Source organism: Mobula birostris, chromosome 13 (genome assembly GCF_030028105.1).
Source record: "Mobula birostris isolate sMobBir1 chromosome 13, sMobBir1.hap1, whole genome shotgun sequence".
Lineage (NCBI taxonomy): Eukaryota > Metazoa > Chordata > Chondrichthyes > Myliobatiformes > Myliobatidae > Mobula > Mobula birostris.
The window spans coordinates 28,355,400-28,373,619 of record NC_092382.1 but is presented as its reverse complement, the minus strand read 5'-3'; the positions used below and the strand labels follow the sequence as shown (position 1 = coordinate 28,373,619).

The 18,220-nt window shown below is 42.1% G+C and overlaps 1 protein-coding gene across 9 annotated transcripts in view; it reads right to left on the bottom strand.

The window, feature by feature from the left end:
* LOC140208632 (NACHT, LRR and PYD domains-containing protein 3-like) overlaps positions 1-16,179 on the bottom strand; it is a 40,078-nt gene extending 23,899 nt beyond the window's left edge. For 2 of the 9 annotated variants that reach the window (XM_072277456.1, XM_072277462.1), the window contains exons 1-2: positions 15,878-16,179; positions 10,280-10,448 (exon numbers count right to left, since the gene is read on the bottom strand). The gene's annotated coding sequence lies outside the window, so the exon portion shown is untranslated. The other 7 variants (XM_072277463.1, XM_072277464.1, XM_072277457.1 and 4 more) reach the window with 6 other exon arrangements.
* Between the last annotated feature and the right edge of the window lie 2,041 nt (positions 16,180-18,220).

Here is an 18,220-nt window from a genome sequence, read left to right as displayed (position 1 = left end):
CTGTGCCTAACGTCGCTTTATGGATAGAAAATCAATGTCAGTCTCCAATCGTCCAGACACTCCTGTGCCTGAAGTAACTTTATGGACATACAATCAATGTCAGTCTCATATGTCCAGACACTCTTGTGCCTAACTTTAGGGACATACGATCAATGTTATTAAGCTATCTTGACTTCACAATGTAACTCGTTGTGACCTTGCACCGTATGTCTACCTGCAATGGATTTTCTCTGTAACCACAATGCCTTGTTGCAATCTGTTAATGATTTGCCATACTCTACTGTTGTAATGTGTTGATCTGAGAGGATGGTTTGCAAGACAAGATTTTCACTGAACCTCGGTACATGACAATTATAAACGATTCCCCACTTTAATTGTGTAGAAAAATTGGACAGACTGAGCTTCTCATCTGGAACTTCTGGAGGGAGATTTCACTGAAGTGTCCAAATGTTTGAGAAGCCCGGAAAAACGGAAAAGACTTCCTCCTTGCAATAATAGGGTTATAAACCTCGAAACATTTGCTGCACTTCGGCAATTTGTAACAGTGGAATGGAGTCAATGAATAAAAAATGCCCTCCCACAATGAGAGGACGTGACGGATCTGGATCTCACTCCCTTGTCTGAACGGAAGAAATATTAAACTGCACAACCACGAGAATCAAACCCGCAGACGTAAGCAACCACACACGTGACGTCAGACCCCGGGGTAGCAAACCCATGCATGACATCAGAAATGTGGAGGGGGGAGGGAAGCAGAGAGTATAAGATTTTTGGTTCCAGAGAAGGTGGGCCCTGCACAGAATGGACCACAACAAGACAGAAGGTTCTCGCGACTTCCTGTTGGCGATGGATGGAATAACAGCTTTTTTCAGCCGCTTCCAGTTTACTTTCAACCTGATCCGACGCTATGACTTCGAGAACTGCTAGAGGTGAAAAAGAAGAAGATTATTCTACATCTTTGGATTCTATTGTTGAATTAATGCAAAAGCACAGAAAGGAAGCGTCCGAGGAATTGCAGCGATTCAGAAAAGAATCCTCCAAAGAGTTTCAACAACTTGGCTTTGAAATTAAGCAATTAAGCACAAAACTGGTTTCTACTCAAGAAAACTTAACTGAGCAGGATAAATGAATAAAAGAGAATGAAGAAATCCTGTCGATTCTGAATAAGAAAACGGATGACCAGCAAAAACGTTATGAAAAACAATCCAAGGTTAACGACGAACTAAGACAGGAGATTATTGATTTAGAAAACAGAAGTAGAAGGAAAACGTTGAAGAGCTAACTGAAGGCGATCGTCCTACGGATTTTTTTGCAAACCTTCTGGTTCAGCTATTTCCTGATATTTTAAAATCGACACCAATGTTCGACCGAGCACATAGAATACCTGGAAACAGAATGTTTACAAGCAAACCTCTATCAGTGTGAATCGCTCTTCATGAGTTTCAAAAAAAGGACCGTATAATTCGTGAATCTCGTCGGAAAGGTATGATTGATTTTAATGGAAAAAAAATAGAATCGTTGAAGATTTCTGAGCAGATATTATGAAGGAATGGGCTAAGTTCAGAAACGTCATGTCAGAATTCCACAAAAAAGATTTTAAACCTTCTCTATGGTACCCGGCGAAGCTCAGAATTACACTGCAAGATGGATCGCAAAAATGGTTCCGTTCCAATCTCCTGGCTCAGGAGAGAGTCAGTAAAGTGACTGTTTATTATTTGCTACATGAATAACTGCTTATTTCAACGCTACTAAACTTTGTACTTAACTCTTTCCTTTTGGACTTTTTAATGATTTATTTTGAGAATAAGACTTTATTGTTCTATTACTTTGTCTGTTAAGTTTAAAGTATCATGTTAGAGCTGTTTAACAAAACCTTACATGAATAATTGCGTGTTTTGCCTCTGGTAAAACTTGCAGTCAATTTTCTTTCAGAACCTCTTAAGGTTTTACTTTAAGATTAAGATTTCAATGAGTCAATATTCTGTGTGTCTATATTATTGTATATTATACTTCTCTAGAGTGTTTTTTTCTTGATACCAGAATTAACTGTCTCTTTACTATCTGCTGTTATGACTAAGTTGGAGTATTCTAACCTTGTAATTTATTTGGACCTAAGCCAGCAGGATTTTTTTTTGGGGGGGGTCGTCATTAATTGTAGGCGTCGATTTCCTTTGGTCGACTTTCTCTCTTTGGGAGGGGTGATGGTGTTTGGGGTTTTCTTCTTGGAAGCTGTTTGGGATTTTTAGCCAACACTTTTCTTTGGTTTTCTTATCTCATAGGTCATTGTTTAGTTTTATTCATCTTCTTAATGATTATCCTTTTAATTTCATTTTTAAATAATAATCAAATGGATTAATATGCTAAATTACTCAGTCTTAACGTGAAAGGATTAAATCATCCTTTGAAAATAAACACGATTTTTGCCTATATTAAAAAAAATAAGGTCCCAATTATTTTCTTACAAGAAGCACACGTATGTAATTCTGATAATTCACGCCTGTTTAGCCAATGGAGAGGATTGCACTTTCCCTCAAGTTTCCAGGCCAAAGTTAGAGGTGTCTCCATTTTTATAGAAAATGCAGTTCCTTATGTTCAGCACAAGGTTGTTTCTGAAACTAATGGATGATTTGTTATAGTTTCATGGAAATTAGAGAATAAATTGTTGCTATTTGCCAATGTTTATGCCCCAAATATAGATGATACAGGATTATTTGAGCGATTATTTTCGTTCTTGTCTGATCTGATTGTGTATTCATTGGTGATGGCACGAGACTTTAATTGCTGGTTAGACCCAGTTTTAGATCGGTCCTCCTCTAAACCAGCGACACTTAATAAATCAGCTTTGTTTATCCATTCATTTTTAGCTAAATGTGGAATTGTTGATATATGACGTTTCTTATATCCAACAGATAGAAAATACTCGTTTTTTTCTCATGTTCATCATACATATTCCAAAATTGACTACTTTTTTATTGATAACCAGATGAATCCATTCTTTCTATCTTGTGAATATAAAGAGATTGCTATCTCTGACCATGCTCCTGTGCTTCTATTCGTAAACCTTCCTGGTTTTCCTCAGACAAATAGATTCTGGAGTTTTAATTTAACTCTGTTATCTGACAAGGATTTCTTAAAGTTCTTGGAGAGGCAAATCACTCTTTTTTTGAAGAGAATACGGTGGAGGAGATTTCTAGCCTTGTCATAGGGATGCCTTTAAAGAATAAATTAGAGGACAAATCATTTCTTATACTGCAAGTGTTGAGAAAAAAGCTAATAAAGAGAGAATTAAATTAGTCAATCAGATGAAACAATTAGATGAAGAATATACTTTAACCTTGTATATAAAAGACTGGTTGAAACTAAAGCTAAATATGATTTTCTATTAACATACCCTATTGAAACTCAAACTCCAAAAGGACAAAAGTCAATTTTATATCCATGGAGATAAAACAGGTAAATTATTGGCTAATCAAATTAAAAATTCTAGTGCTAAAGGACAGATTAAAGAAATTTATAAAGCTAACGGTACTAGGACAACTGATCATTGAGAAATAAATGATAATTTTAGAGAATATTTTTCTAAACTTTATAGCTTTGATCTTCTTAAAAAATAATACTCTAATATATAACTTTTCAGACCAAATAAATATCACTACGCTTTCTGTGGATGACCGAAAACAGTTCCGTCAAAGTATTTCTCACGAAGAAATAGCCAAGGCTGTACGTTCACTGCATTCAGGGAAAGCTCTCCAAGTCCTGACGGATTTTCTGGAGAATTTTAAAATGCTTTTTCTTCATTGCTCATACCCCATTTAGCTCAGTTTTTTTTTTTCAGATTCTTTTAAGTCAGGTAGGTTACCGCAATCCTTTTAAGAAGCTTCTATTTCGCTAATCCTTAAAAAGAATAAGAATCCAACTGAATGTTCCTCATATAGACCAATTTCTTTCCTTAATGTTGATGCTAAAATTTTATCTAAAGATCTGGCCCGTAGGATGGAAAATATCTTACCATCTATCAGCTCTGATGATTAGACTGTTTTATTAAAAATCGATATTCTCATTTTAATATTTGTCCGATTATTAAATGCTATTTATTCTCTTTCTGAGGAGATATTGGTGTGTTTGATATCCTTAGACGCTGAGAAGTCTTTTGATTGGTTTGAATGGTATTATTTATTGAACTTTTTAGAAAAAAATAATTTTGGCTCCAACTTTATTCGATTGGTTAAAGTACTGTATTTATCCCCTTTTGCTCTGGTTCTTACTAATTCTCAGAATTCTAAACCATTTAAACTTCAACGTGGAACCAGACAAGGTCGCACTTTGTGTCCGTTGCTCTTTGACCTGGTTTTAGAACCTTTAGCTATTGCATTTCGAGAATCTAAAGATATCACTGGTATTTTACAGAAGGGTATTATCCATAAAGTTTCACTTTATGCGGATGATTTATTGCTTTACATTTCTAATATCGAAACTTCATTACCTTCTGTGCTTTCTTTACTATCTTGTTTTAGTCAATTTTCTAATTTAGTCAATTTAAGTGCCTTGCTCAAGGACACAACACGTTGACTCGGCTGGGGCTCGAACTCACAACCTTCAGGTCGCTAGTCCAATGACTTAACCACTTGGCCACATGCCCAATTATAATTATACCTCAATTATATACATTTAATTATATCTCAATTGTATGCTTTTCCTAATAGACCTGATAAGAACATATTAGATGAAATTTTTAATATGAAACCATTCTGTAATGGTTGAATATCCAATATTTATGATATATTGTTGGGAATGAGAAATGATTCCTTAGAGAAGATTAAAAATCTTTGGGAACAAGACTTACAGAACTCAATCTCTGAAGAAACTTGGAACGAGATTTTTAAATTGGTTAATACTTCGTCGCTACGTGCTCGTCATTCCCTTCTACAATTTAAAGTGGTTCATAGGGCTTATATGACAAAGGAGAAATTATCTCTTTTTTATAAGAATATATCTCCCTAATGTGATAATGTAACAATGTAGAAGCTTCACGTATTCATATGTTTTGGACGTGGCCAGGTCTTGGAAAATATTGGAAGGAAGTATTCCAAACTTTTTCTGTACTCTTTAAAGTAAATGTTAAGCCTAATCCTTTGATTGCCCTATTTGGTATTGTTGGAAGGAAAGATATCATTTTGAAGACATCTGATCTACACGTTCTAGCTTTTATCTCTCTTATGGCTAGAAGAGCACTTTTGTCTAAATGGAAGGATGCTGCTCCACCTGATCATGCTCAGCGGTTACGGGATGTTACGGCCTAAACTTAGAAAAGTTTCATTGTTCAATTTCTGAATCTAACCAAGATTTTCAAAATCTGTGGGGGCCATTTTTAAATTATTTTCATAATCATTGACTTCTTGTTAAAGTACAAAAATTGTTTAACAGTATATTTTATTATCTGATAAATTTATTTTTTTTTCTTTTTTCCCCAAACAGCTTCAACTTTGGTAGTGTGTGTCCATCTTTTTTTTCCATAATAAAATTGTTTATATTCTTATATACAAATTAATCTAATCCATATGAAGATAGAGTAAGGAGTTCGTTAATGTGATTCAATACACTGTATCTGTTATTATTATATTTTGCCTTTTGTTTTATAATATGTATTCTCCTGAAATCTGCATTCTTCTATATAGAAATCGATAAAATATAGAAACATAGAAAATAGGTGCAGGAATAGGCCATTCGGCCCTTCGAACTTGCACCGCCATTCAGTATGATCATGGCTGATCATCCAACTCAGAACCCTGTACCAGCCTTCCCTCCATACCCCCTGACCCCTTTAGCCACAAGGGCCATATGTAACTCCCTTTTAAATCTAGCCAATGAACTGGCCTCAACTGTTTCCAATGGCGGAGAATTCCACAGATTCACCACTCTCTGTGTGAAGAAGTTTTTCCTGATCTCGGTCCTAAAAGGCTTCCCCTTTATCCTCAAACTGTGACCCCTCGTTCTGGACTTCCACAACATCGGGAACAGTCTTCCTGCATCTAGTCTGTCCAATCCCTTTAGGATTTTATATATTTCAATAAGATTCCCCCTCAATCTTCTAAATTCTAACGAGTATAATCCTAGTCGATCCAATCTTTCATCATACGAAAGTCCTGCCGTCCCAGGAATCAATCTGCTGAACCTTCTTTGTACTCCCTCTATGGCAAGGATGTCTTTCCTCAGATTAGGGGACCAAAACTTCACACAATACTCCAGGTTTGATCTCACCTAGGCCTTGTACAACTGCAGTAGTACCTCCATGCTCCTGTATTCGAATCCTCTCGCTATAAATGCCAGCATACCATTCACCTTTTTCACCGCCTGCTGTACCTGCATGCCCACTTTCAATGACTGGTGTATGAGGACACCCAGGTCTCGTTGCACCTCCCCTTTTCCTAATCTGCCACCATTCAGATAATAATCTGTTTTCCTGCTTTTGCCACCAAGGTAGATAACCTCACATTTATCCACATAAAATTTTATCTGCCATTAATTTGCCCACTCACCTAAACTATCCAAGTCATCCTCCTCTTAGCATCCTCCTCACAGCTAACACTGCCGCCCAGTTTCGTGTCATCCGCAAACTTGGAGATGCTGCATTTAATTCCCTCGTCTAAGTCATTAATATATATTGCAAACAATTGGGGTCCCAGCACTGAGCCTTGCGGTACCCCACTAGTCACTGCCTGCAATTCTGAAAAAGGTCTCGTTTATTCCCACGCTTTGCTTCCTGTCTGCCAGCCAATTCTCTATCCACATCAATACTTTACCCCCAATACAGTGTGCTTTAAGTTTGCACACTAATCTCCTGTGTGGGACCTTGTCAAAAGCCTTTTGAAAATCCGAATATACCACATCCACTGGTTCTCCCCTATCCACTCTACTAGTTACATCCTCATAAAATTCTATGAGATTCGTCAGACATGATTTTCCTTTCACAAATCCATGCTGACTTTGTCCGATCATTTCACCGCTTTCCAAATGTGCTGTTATCACATCCTTGATAACTGACTCCAGCAGTTTCCCCACCACCGACGTTAGGCTAACCGGTCTATAATTCCCCGGTTTCTCTCTCCCTCCTTTTTTAAAAAGTGGGGTGACATTAGCCACCCTCCGAACCTCAGGACCTAGTCCAGAATCTAAAGAGTTTTGAAAAATTATCACTAATGAATCCACTATTTCTTGGGCTACTTCCTTAAGCACCTTGGGATGAAAAAAGAAAGGAAAAAAGGTTCTTTGGAAACTGAAGATCTGAAGGCAAATAAGCCACCTGGACAAGATGGTTTACACCCACTGTTCTGAAAGAGGTGGCCGGAGAGATCGTGGAGGCATTAGTAATGATCCTTCAAGAATCAGTAAATTCAGGAATGGTTCTGGAAGTCTGGAATATTGCAACTGAAACTCCACTCTTTAAAAAGTGAGAGAGGCAGAAAAAAGGAAATTACAGGCCAGTGCGACTGACAGTGGTTGGGAGGATTTTGGAGTCGATTGTTAAGGATGTGAGTTCGGGGGACTTGGAGGCGCAAGATAAAATGGGCCGGAGTCAGCATTGTTTCCACAAGGGAAAATCTTGCCTGATAAATTTGTTGGAATGCTTTGCAGAAATAATAAGCAGGGTAGACAAAGTAGAAGATTTCCAGGCCTTTGACAAAGTGCCACACATGAGGCTGCTTAACAAGCTCTGAGCCCATAGTGTTACAGGAAAAAAGATTGAAACATGGATAAGGCAGTGGCTGATTGGCAAGAGGAAACAAATGGGAGTAGAGGCAGCCTTTACTGCCTGGCTCCCGGTTGCTAGTGGAGTTCCACCGCGGTCTATGTTGGGACCGATTCGTTTTATGGTATATCCCAATGATTTGGACGATGGAATTGATGGCTTTGTTGCAAAGTTTGCAGGCGATGCAAAGATAAGTGGAAGGGCAGGTAGTTTTGGGGAAGTAGAGAGGCTAAAGAAGGACCTCGGGGGTGTCACAGAAAGAGGCCACAGAACCGATCAAGAAAATGGGCAAAAAATGGCAGCTGGGGTATTGTATCGGGAAGTGTATGATTAAACTTTGCTAGAAGAAATGATAGGGTTGACTATTTTTGAAATGGAGAGAAAATACAAAAAAAAACTGAGGTGCAAATGGACTTGGGATTCCTTGTGCATGATTCCCTAAAGATTAATTTGTGGGTTGAGTCTGTGGCGAGGAAGGCAAATGCAATGTTCGCCTTCAGTTCAAGAAGACCAGGATAGAATGGCAAGGATGCAATGTTGAGACCTTATAAAGCATTTGGATTATTGTGATTAGGTTCTGGACCCCTTATCTCAGAATAGAAGTGCTGACACTGGAGAAGGTTCAAACAGGGTTCATGAAAATGAGTACAGGATTCAATGGCCTGTGATATGAAGAGCATTTGATAGCTCTGGACCTGTATTCACCTGAATTCAGAGGAATGAAGGATGATTTCATTGAATCCTAACGAATGGTGAATGGCCTTCATCGGGTGGATGTGGAGAGAATGTTTCCTGTATTGGGAGAGTCCCAGACCAGACGACGCAACCTCAGATTAAAGGGGATAGTGGGGGGTTCTTTTAGAAAGGAGATAAGGGGGTATCCATTTAGCCAGAGAGTGGTGAATCTGTGGAATCCTTTGCCACAGGCGGCTGTGAAGGCCAAGGATATCAAAGGCAGAGGTCGCCACGTTCTTGCTTGATGAAGGGATACGGGCAGAAGGAAGGAGACTATGTCTCAGGAAAATTGGAACAGCCATGATAACATGGAAGAACAGATGCGATGGACCAAACGGCCTATTGCGGCTCCAATATCTTATGGATTTCTGTGGGGCGCCAGAGTGACGTCACATGCGGGTGAGAGCTTGTATTCAAAAGCAGTTTATTGGACGTTTTTAATGAGTTTAGAGGCTAATGAAGGAAACTTAACGGGTTTCATCACTGAATCCAATGATGTGGGATTTAAAGTCCCCGGCTAGTAGTCCTGTTCTGCCATATTGTCCATAGCGTGGGCAGTGGGTTGCTTGTTTCAGGTTGGGTCACAAAACCCCAAACCTTTCAGAGGAGCACTTTCTGGGGTGGTTCAGTCAGTGCAGTGTCTTGTTCAGTATTTTCATAAACAGCGGTTTTACTAATGTGAACCAGAATTGCCAGCAGGGTAAAGACAGGTTCGTATCAGTTAACAGAAGACCTCTCGTCCTGCAGTCCTTGTCTCCGGGCAATCTAAATGCCCCGACAGTGTAGGTACCCCTTCCTGTAAAAGTGAGTGGCGCTGCGGGGACCTCCTGCGAGTCACAGCACAGGGCCGACCCCAGCTGTTGCTGGCGGTTCTCCTGGCTGGGCGGCGATGAGGAAGGGTCTGATCTCGGGTTTGTGTAAATCGAGGGGCGGTTGTAGTGGGAAAGGGCCGGGACCGAGCCGGACAGCTGGACAGTCTGGGCCGGGAATGTCGGATCAGTTAGTTGTGGTTTCCCAGGCTGTGAGAGTGGATGTCGGTGACGTGGATCTGTTTACGTGTACGGGTGTGGGGTAAATGGTGGGAAAGTTGTGGGGCTACTGGCGGGGTGGAGGGAGGTTGGAGTAGTGTGGGTTATGGGACGCAGCGTGACCCGACAGGATGGGTTCCACGACAAATTTAGTTGTAAACAAGGGAGGATCTCGTCCATTGGATCTGACATTTCGCGTGTCCTTTCAGGAAGCAACAAGTCTTTCGTCATATTAATCACTGTCTGGTCTTGCTGCTAACATTGTGTTTGTCACAGAGCCCCAGAGTCTGGGAACAGCTGGATGGCAGGAAGCAGAGGGTGATGGTGAGAGTCTGTTTCTTGGACTCCAGTCCCGTGCTTAGTCATGTTCCGCATGGTTACTTGTCATGTATATCAATAATTTGGTTGTGAATGATCCGGATATCGGTAGAAAGCTTGCAGAAAGTAAGTTTAAGCAATTACTTTTTGTTTTGAAAGATAGTAAGTGTAAACAAACCCCTCTGTTTCCCTCTCCTCACTCAGAAATGACCAAAAGCTACTTCAGAACATGCAAGACCTTGAAATGAGCACACACTGAGAGAATGTCAGTGGTTTTAAAGAGCTGGGATACTGAGAACACATTACCAGACCTGGAGTAACTGCAACTGGGTCCGACAGAGACATAACTTGTAATTCTGGGCACATTCGGTCTCTCTCCAACAGTTTCCTGCCTTCATTTCTGCAGGTAGACAATGTCTAAAGGACCAGTACTTGACGAAATGAGACTCACCAAACTTTCTCCTGACTGAATCAATGGAAACTCTGAGTCAGAAGGGTTCTCTCCGGTTGGTGCTCTCAGTCCTAGGGCTGGTTCACTTGTCGTTGTTGCCTCGTTTTCAGTCGTGGTTTACTTTCAGTTGTCGATTTTTCTTCCAATAAATCTCTCACCGCAGGTCTAACTTTAACCAGACAGGTAATAAAGCACATTAACAATAGAAAGGAGAACGAAATATTTCCGGTTAAGGAAGTTTAAATGTTGAAGACAAATATACCGATCTGAATGAATAAATCTGATATTGTCCCTCACACTTTGCGAAGCCTGATACGGGATACGAAGGAGTCATCGTTCAGCTATGGTAAGACGCAAGATGTAGGAGGAGATTTAGATGATTCAGTCCATCAAGTCTGCTCCACCATTCAAACATGATTTTTATTCCAACACCATATTCCTGCAAACGAGAGGAATTCTGCAGATGCTGGAAATTCAGGCAACACTCATCAAAGTTGCTGGTGAACGCAGCAGGCCAGGCAGCATCTCTATGAAGAGGTACAGTCGACGTTTCAGGCCGAGACCCTTCGTCCGGACTAACTGAAGGAAGAACTAGTGAGAGATTTGAAAGTGGGAGGGGGAGGAGGAGATCCGAAATGATAGGAGAAGACAGGAGGGGGAGGGATGGAGGGATGGAGGGGGAAGGGGAGGGGGAGGGGAATTTTTTGTTGATTTGTTGATTTTTTGCCAATCAACTGTCCAGCTCTTGGCTCCCTTCCTCCCCCTCCATCCCTCCATACCTCTCCCTCCTGTCTTCTCCTACCATTTCGGATCTCCCTTTCCGCTCCCACTTTCAAATCTTTTACTAGCTCTTCTTTCAGTTAGTCATGACGAAGGGTCTCGGCCTGAAACGTCGACTGTACCTCTTCCTAGAGATGCTGCCTGGCCTGCTGCGTTCACCAGCAACTTTGATGTGTGTTTCCATATTCCTGCCTTCATCCTGTAACCCTGAAGCTACTGAGCAATCACGGACATATTTAAATCTGCCATAAATATACGCCATGAGCAGCCTCCACTACCCTCTGCGGCTACAATTTCCACGCAGCAGCCATCCTTCGGCTGGAGGGACTTTTCTCACCTCAATTTTAAATGTAAGTGTCTATACTCTGTGACAGTGCACTCAGATTGCAGACTCTCCATGTCCACTGTGTCCAGGCTTTTCAGCATTCATTAGGTTTACTTCACCACCCCCCACCCTCACCCCGTCTGAACTCCATTGAACACGTCCAGACCCATCAAATGCTCCTCATACATAAAGCCGATCATTCCAGAGATTATTCTTGCAAACCTTGTTAGCAACAACTTCACTGAACATTCTCCCAGGAATAACAGGCAGATTGGTACCAGGATAATTTAGTGGGAAAAGCTATGGTTATCACAAAACGAGCCATTTCCATTTCCAAGTTAAACCAGGTTCATTTCAGTAAATATAAAACATTCCACGGTGAATGTAATACAAAAATAAACTGGAATTACCCGAAACACCCAGCAGATAAGGAACAACTGTGGGGAGAGAAACAAATGTGACGATTCAGATTCATACCTTCTGTCAGAATGACTTCAAACATTTTCAGTTTTTACTGCAGTTCTCCAGCATCTTGTGTTTTTGTTAGATTTCCACTGTCTGACAGACAGGTGACAGTGAGGGAAAATTTCCAAACACGGTTTGATCACTGAACCCCCAGACCAGAAATACCCGGCCAACACCTTATAAACTTGGGCAGACTGATCCCCGGGTTCATTTTACTTGGATCTAGAACTATGATATCCCATGATGCAACCTCACAGTGTGGCACAGCTGAACCTGTCACTTCCGACGCTAGAAGCCTCGCACATCATCCCCACATCTCACAGCAAGTGAGGTATTCAAGGATATACCCACAACCAATGTCCAGAAGCCCGAGACTTCTGAATAAATTGGAAGGAGGAACATCGTATCCCATCTGTATAAGTACTGACCTTGGCCACATCCCCAATACTGAGAGCTCCATATGCCCGGAGTTTCAAAGGATTACAGCGTAAACAAGAACTCTCCCAGGACTCCTTGCTACCGGTAATACGATGCAGTGTTTCGGCCAATCAGAGTTCAAAAACTAACACTCCATCAACCTAAGGCAGAACGGGAACCTGATGATCATATGACTGGACCAATGATCGGGCTGGAAAACCTGGGCGTAAGTCACTAGATACCGGGGATACGCTTCACATTGTCTCCTGCAGCTAAACTGAACTCGATTTGTCATTATCTTATTGTTAAATGAGGTCTTGCCCAGCACAATTGGCCATCACATATCCTGTAGGCTAACAAGAATAAGATGCTTTTAATATACAATTGAAATAATAGTGCTGGAAACTCGTTTCATCAGATTAGATTTGTGGAAACAGAAACTGTGGTAGACCCAGTATCAGTACTGGGACTGTCCAAGATGCTGCCCGATCTGCTGAACTTTTCCAGCATTTTCTCTTTTCACTTTAAGTGATGCACAACTATTGACTGATTACAAGACATTTGTGACGGTCTGAACAAAGTTGCACAATGTAATGCCCACATTCATTAGTTTTCTCTTCATTCCAAAGCAGGGTTAATACAGTCGATTCAGTGAATGTTCACAACTTCCTCCCCACCCCATTATCAATCTGCTACATCTGCTCCCGAGGCCGCTTTCTCTCACTGAGGGACCGTGACCAGAGAGCGATAAAAAATGAGAACCACTCCCTGCAAGTCACATGGGCTGTTACCCTGGCAACAGAGAAATTGGCTGTCCAAAAATGACAAAAAAACAGAAATAACAGACTCACTTTAAATGCTGTCAAGATTAACATTTGGCCATTTTGTAATGTTGAAACTAAAATTGTAATTATTGATGCGATACAGATTGGCCGGAAACTGACCAGATGTTTGATATATATCATTGAGCTGGTGGGATACAAGCTGGACAGAGGTTGGACAGGATTGTTGATATATATCGTTTAGGTGATGGGATACAGACTGGACAAGGGTTGAACAAACTGGTTGATATATATCATTGAGGTGATGGGATACAGACTGGACAGAGATAGAAAAAGGTGGTTAATGTATATCATTGAGGTGGTGGGTTACAGGCTGGACAGAGGTTGAACAAGATGCGCGGGGAATTAGCAGATGGAACCAGATGGGGAAAGGGATCATCATTAGTTTTCTCTTCATTCCAACACAGGAATAATTCAGGACACACAGTCAATGTTCACAACAACCTCCCCACCCCTCTATCAATCTGTTACATCTGCTGCTGAAGCCATTAACTCTCACTGAGCAACGGTGACCAGACAACGATAAAAATGTTTACCACTCCCTGCCGGTCACATGGGCTGTTACCCTGGCAATGCAGAAAACGGCCCTCCAAAAATGTAAACAAATAAGTCAATTTTAAATGCGCGAGTCTCCTTATGACAAGAATAACATGATTCAATATTACATGTACTTGTTCAAAAAAGTCTGTGAACCTTGGCTTTCAATAATTGGTATGAACCCCCCCCCCCACCCCACCCTTGTACACCAATAAATTCAACCAGATGTTCCGGTAACTGTTGATCTTCCTGCACATCAGCTTGGAAGAATTTTAGGCCATTCCTTCTTCCAGAAGTGCTTCAGCTCTGGGATGTCGGTGGGATTCCTTGCCTGAAGTGCTGCTTCAGGCCATTCCACAACATTCCTGTGGGATTAACATTAGGCCTTTGACTCGGCCATTCCAAAAAACAAACTTTTGTTTAGAAATCATTATCTTATTGATTTACTCTTGTCTTTCGGATCATTTTCTTGTTGTATTATCCAACTTGAATTAAACTTCAGGTGACAGACGTCTGCCCTGACATTGTCCTGTAAAGTGTCTTGATTTAAAATTAACACAGCAGCCATTTTATAACGTTGAAACTGAAATTGTAATGGTTGTCTCTAACCTACCTCGCGTTGCATTCAATAAATCCTCTGCTAGTTCCAGGTAACAAACACTAATAGCGGAAAATAACTCAGTGAGGTAAAATACTTCACAATAAGGAGACAGCAGGATAAAATTGTTGGTATATAATTATTGATAAGATACAGGCACAATATGAATAATATGGTACGGAATGAGCAGATAGAATTTGGTGGGAGAACACACCAAGGACAATCACTGAATGTCCTACAGAAATAGACAGTTACTGAATTAATAGTACATACTATGATATAAATGATCCTAAAGGGAAAAAGCTATGACAAACAAATGTAAACTTTGGCATATGCCCTTAGAAATTATGCATGCTCTGTAATTCATGAAATTTCCTGATAAAGCTCGTCTGCACTCGCATCCAAAGCCTCGACATTCTTCCTATTCGAACTGTATGAAATACTGCAGATGTGGCCTAACTCGAGATTTAACATAACTTCCTGACATTTGAACTCATTGCCTCGACTATAAAGGTCAGCATACCATTTGCCTTCTTAATCACCCTGTCAGTCTGTGTACTCTCTTGCACGGAGCGGTGAACTTGGACTCCCAGATCCCTCTGCTCATCAACAATGCTCAGGTTCTTGTATTTAACAGTGTACTGTCTCTTCACATTTGAACTACCGAGGTGCCAAGATGATAATGAGTTTTTTGAGGTCCAGTTGAATTTATTACGAAGCGCACAAGTACGGGAAGGCACAGGTACAGAGAAACACTGACTTGTAGAAGCATCACAGGCAAGTACATTCAGATAACTCACGGAACATAAATTATACAACTCTGTCATTAACAATATTGAAATATGTTTTATGTCATTAAATACAGATTTTATGCAATTGTCAATATATAGATGTATATGTTGTATCAATAACAGACTAATAAATATCATTAACAATGTAGATATGTTTTTATGTTCTTATTAATATAATGTTCTTATGTTTATGTTCTTATTAATATACATTCATGTCTTTATTAATATATAAATATTCTGTGTCTACAAGAGACTGAGAAATGTCGGATTTTGTCCCTCAGCCAAATATATTCTATTCTATTCTCACCTCATTTATTCTTAGAGTTTGGGAAAAACTGGGCTCCAAGCACTGATCCCTACAACACACACTGGGCCATTTTGCAGACCCAAGAAGGATCTGTTTATTCCATCTCTTTAAACACACAGATACCAGGAACAGGAGCAGGCCACTCGGCCCCTCCAGCCCGTCCTGTCATTCAATAAAACCCCGGGCCATTGCATCCTTGCCCCCATCCCCCCCCCACCCCCGCCCCAATACCACTCCTATCTCCAAATAATTGTCACTTTGCCCGGACCATTGGCCCAACTTGCAGGTCAACAGTCTGCCGGTGTTTGCCCCCGCCCTCCCCCCAATGTGGTGAATCCCTCCGCTCGCCTCCACCGTGGGGTCAGACATTTCCACAGATAAACCCCTCTTGAGCCCACCGGTACAAACATCCTGTCTGCTCCCTCTCACACCACCGGCATCCTTTCAGTAAACCTCCCACCCGCGTCTTCTGCCCGGATCCCTCCCTCCTCCGGGGAGCTGAAATAAAGCCGATGGGCCAAGCGGTTTCCTCCTACCTGTCAGCGATAGATCAGACCCTGGCCGCAGGAGACGCTTCACAAACGCCAACAACTTCCCACGGATGGAAATGGAAATAATTTTTAAAAACGGGACATTTACTTTGAGGTTTGCTCCGTTCTGACGGGGAGTTCGGCCCCGAGTTGGGGCTACCACTCTCTGGGATGATCTCCCTCCTCTATTGGCTGGAACCAGTGGTTGACATCACTTCGCACCAATAGGATAGCCCAGCTCCGGAATCCTCTGTTGAGAGCGGAGTGTGTATGTGTGTGTGTGTGTGTGTGTGTGTGTGTGTGTGTGTGTGTGTGTGTGTGTGTGTGTGTGTGTGTGTGTGTGTGTGTGTGTGGAGGGGGGGGAGGGAGGGGTGGTCACGTGATTAGTAGCTCAGCCGTTAAACCGACCAAGCTCGAGCACAGCAGTGCGTGGGTGACAGAAGCTCCTCTCTGAGCTTTGACTTCCTCTCACCTACTTATCACTTCTCTCTGGGTCCACTCCTCTATTCCTTTCTCCTATTCTCCACTCTCCTCTCCTATTAGAGTATGAAAACACTCAGTCCTCTTTTACTGTCATTTAGAAATGCATACATGCATTAAGAAATGATACAATGTTTCTCCGGCGTGATATCACAGAACACAAGACAGACCAAGGACTAATACTGACAAAACCACATAACTATACCATATAGTTAGAGCAGTGCAAAGCAACACCATAATTTGATGAAGAACAGTCCATAGGCACAGTAAAAGAAAAAAATCTCAAAGTCCCCGAGTCGGTCGACTCCCGAGTCCCCGATAGCGGCGGCAAAAGGGAGAAACTCCCTGCCATAAATTTCCAGGCACCATGAACTTGCTGATACCTTGGAAGCAGCCGACCACAGCCGACCCTGAGTCCATCCGTCCGAAAACCCCGAGGTTCCGCGCAGCCTCCCGAGCGCCATCCTCTGCCGAGCGCCTTCGACCTCTTCCCGGCCGCTGAAACACGCAAAGCCGAGGATTTCGAGGCCTTCAGGTCCGGAAATTCCGGTTACCACACAGTAGCAGCGGTAGCAAAGCAGACATTTCAGAAGGTATTAGATTGTTTTTTTCTCCAGCTCTGTATAGCTTTCCCACCGTCCTGGCTTAACCTATCACCTTCCAGCTGGCCCTTTCCTCACCCGCCCCGTTTTTATTCGGATATTTCCCCCTTCCTTCTCAGTTCTGAAGAAGAGTCTCAAACCAAAACTTCAACTTCGATAGATTCTGCCTGACCCGCTAAGATCCGCCAGCAATTTGTGTCTGTTGCTTTGGATATCCAGCATCTGCAGCATTGCGGTGTTTGTGATTTACCTCTTTGTTGTAGCTTCAGCCTCCGGCCACTGCTGGCGCTGCGTGGAATTTCGGTCACCGACGGCGAAGTTCAGACCTCCGACCACCGGTGGCGCTGCCGCTGCGGCGAAACTCCTGCGAAACGCAGGTGCGGTGCTGAACGCAGTTCTCGCCGGTGTTTCTCGTTTTCGGATGGCGGTGAGTAGCGACTGATCCAGGGTTTGGTAAATCGGGGGTCGATTACATCGGGAAAGGGCCGGGCCATGGGTCTGCTGGAGGTTCCGGGCTCTCCGGTCCCGCAGCCCCATTTTTAGCTTTGCGTCCGAACCCGGTCAGTGGGATCAGTTAATTGTGTTTCCCCAAGCGGGGTTGCAGTTTGGGGCGTAGGGGAAATGTCATTGTGTGTGTGGGTAGAGGATATAGGTGGAAGTATAGGTATGGGGTGACTGGTCGGACGGGAGATGTTGCGAGTAGAGTGGAGATCGGACGTTGAGAATATATAGGGTTGGTTAATAAGTTTGCACCAAGTAAGTTCAAACAATTACTTTTTTTTGATAGTAAGTATAAATAGGCCCCTCTGTTTGCCTCTCCTCACTCGACCACCACTCCCCTTCCTGCCTCCCTTCTTTGCCCCGTCTTCGTTCTCCCCGCTGTTTCAGTGCTGCTGGGCTCTATGGCTCTAATAATATTCTGATTTGTAATTTTCAGAGACAGTACTTTACTGTTAATGACTGAACCCAGCAATGTACAGAATGGGTGAGGAGGATGCCTAGTGACCAGTCCTGTGCAGAAAATCACTGGGACGTCCTATCATTAAGCAGATATTATCTTCTCCATTCTCTTTCACCCAATCTGTCACTCAACAGTTTCATTGTTTACAGGAAATCACAGAACTCACAGAAAAGGGAACTATGACAGAGGATTCCCTTCTGTACCTCAGCCTGGAGATGGGGAAAGACTCCTAGTCCCAGGGGGTGATGTGGAAATCCTTTGTGGAAATGAGGAATGGGTTGGCAGAGTTGAAAAAAATGCTGAAAG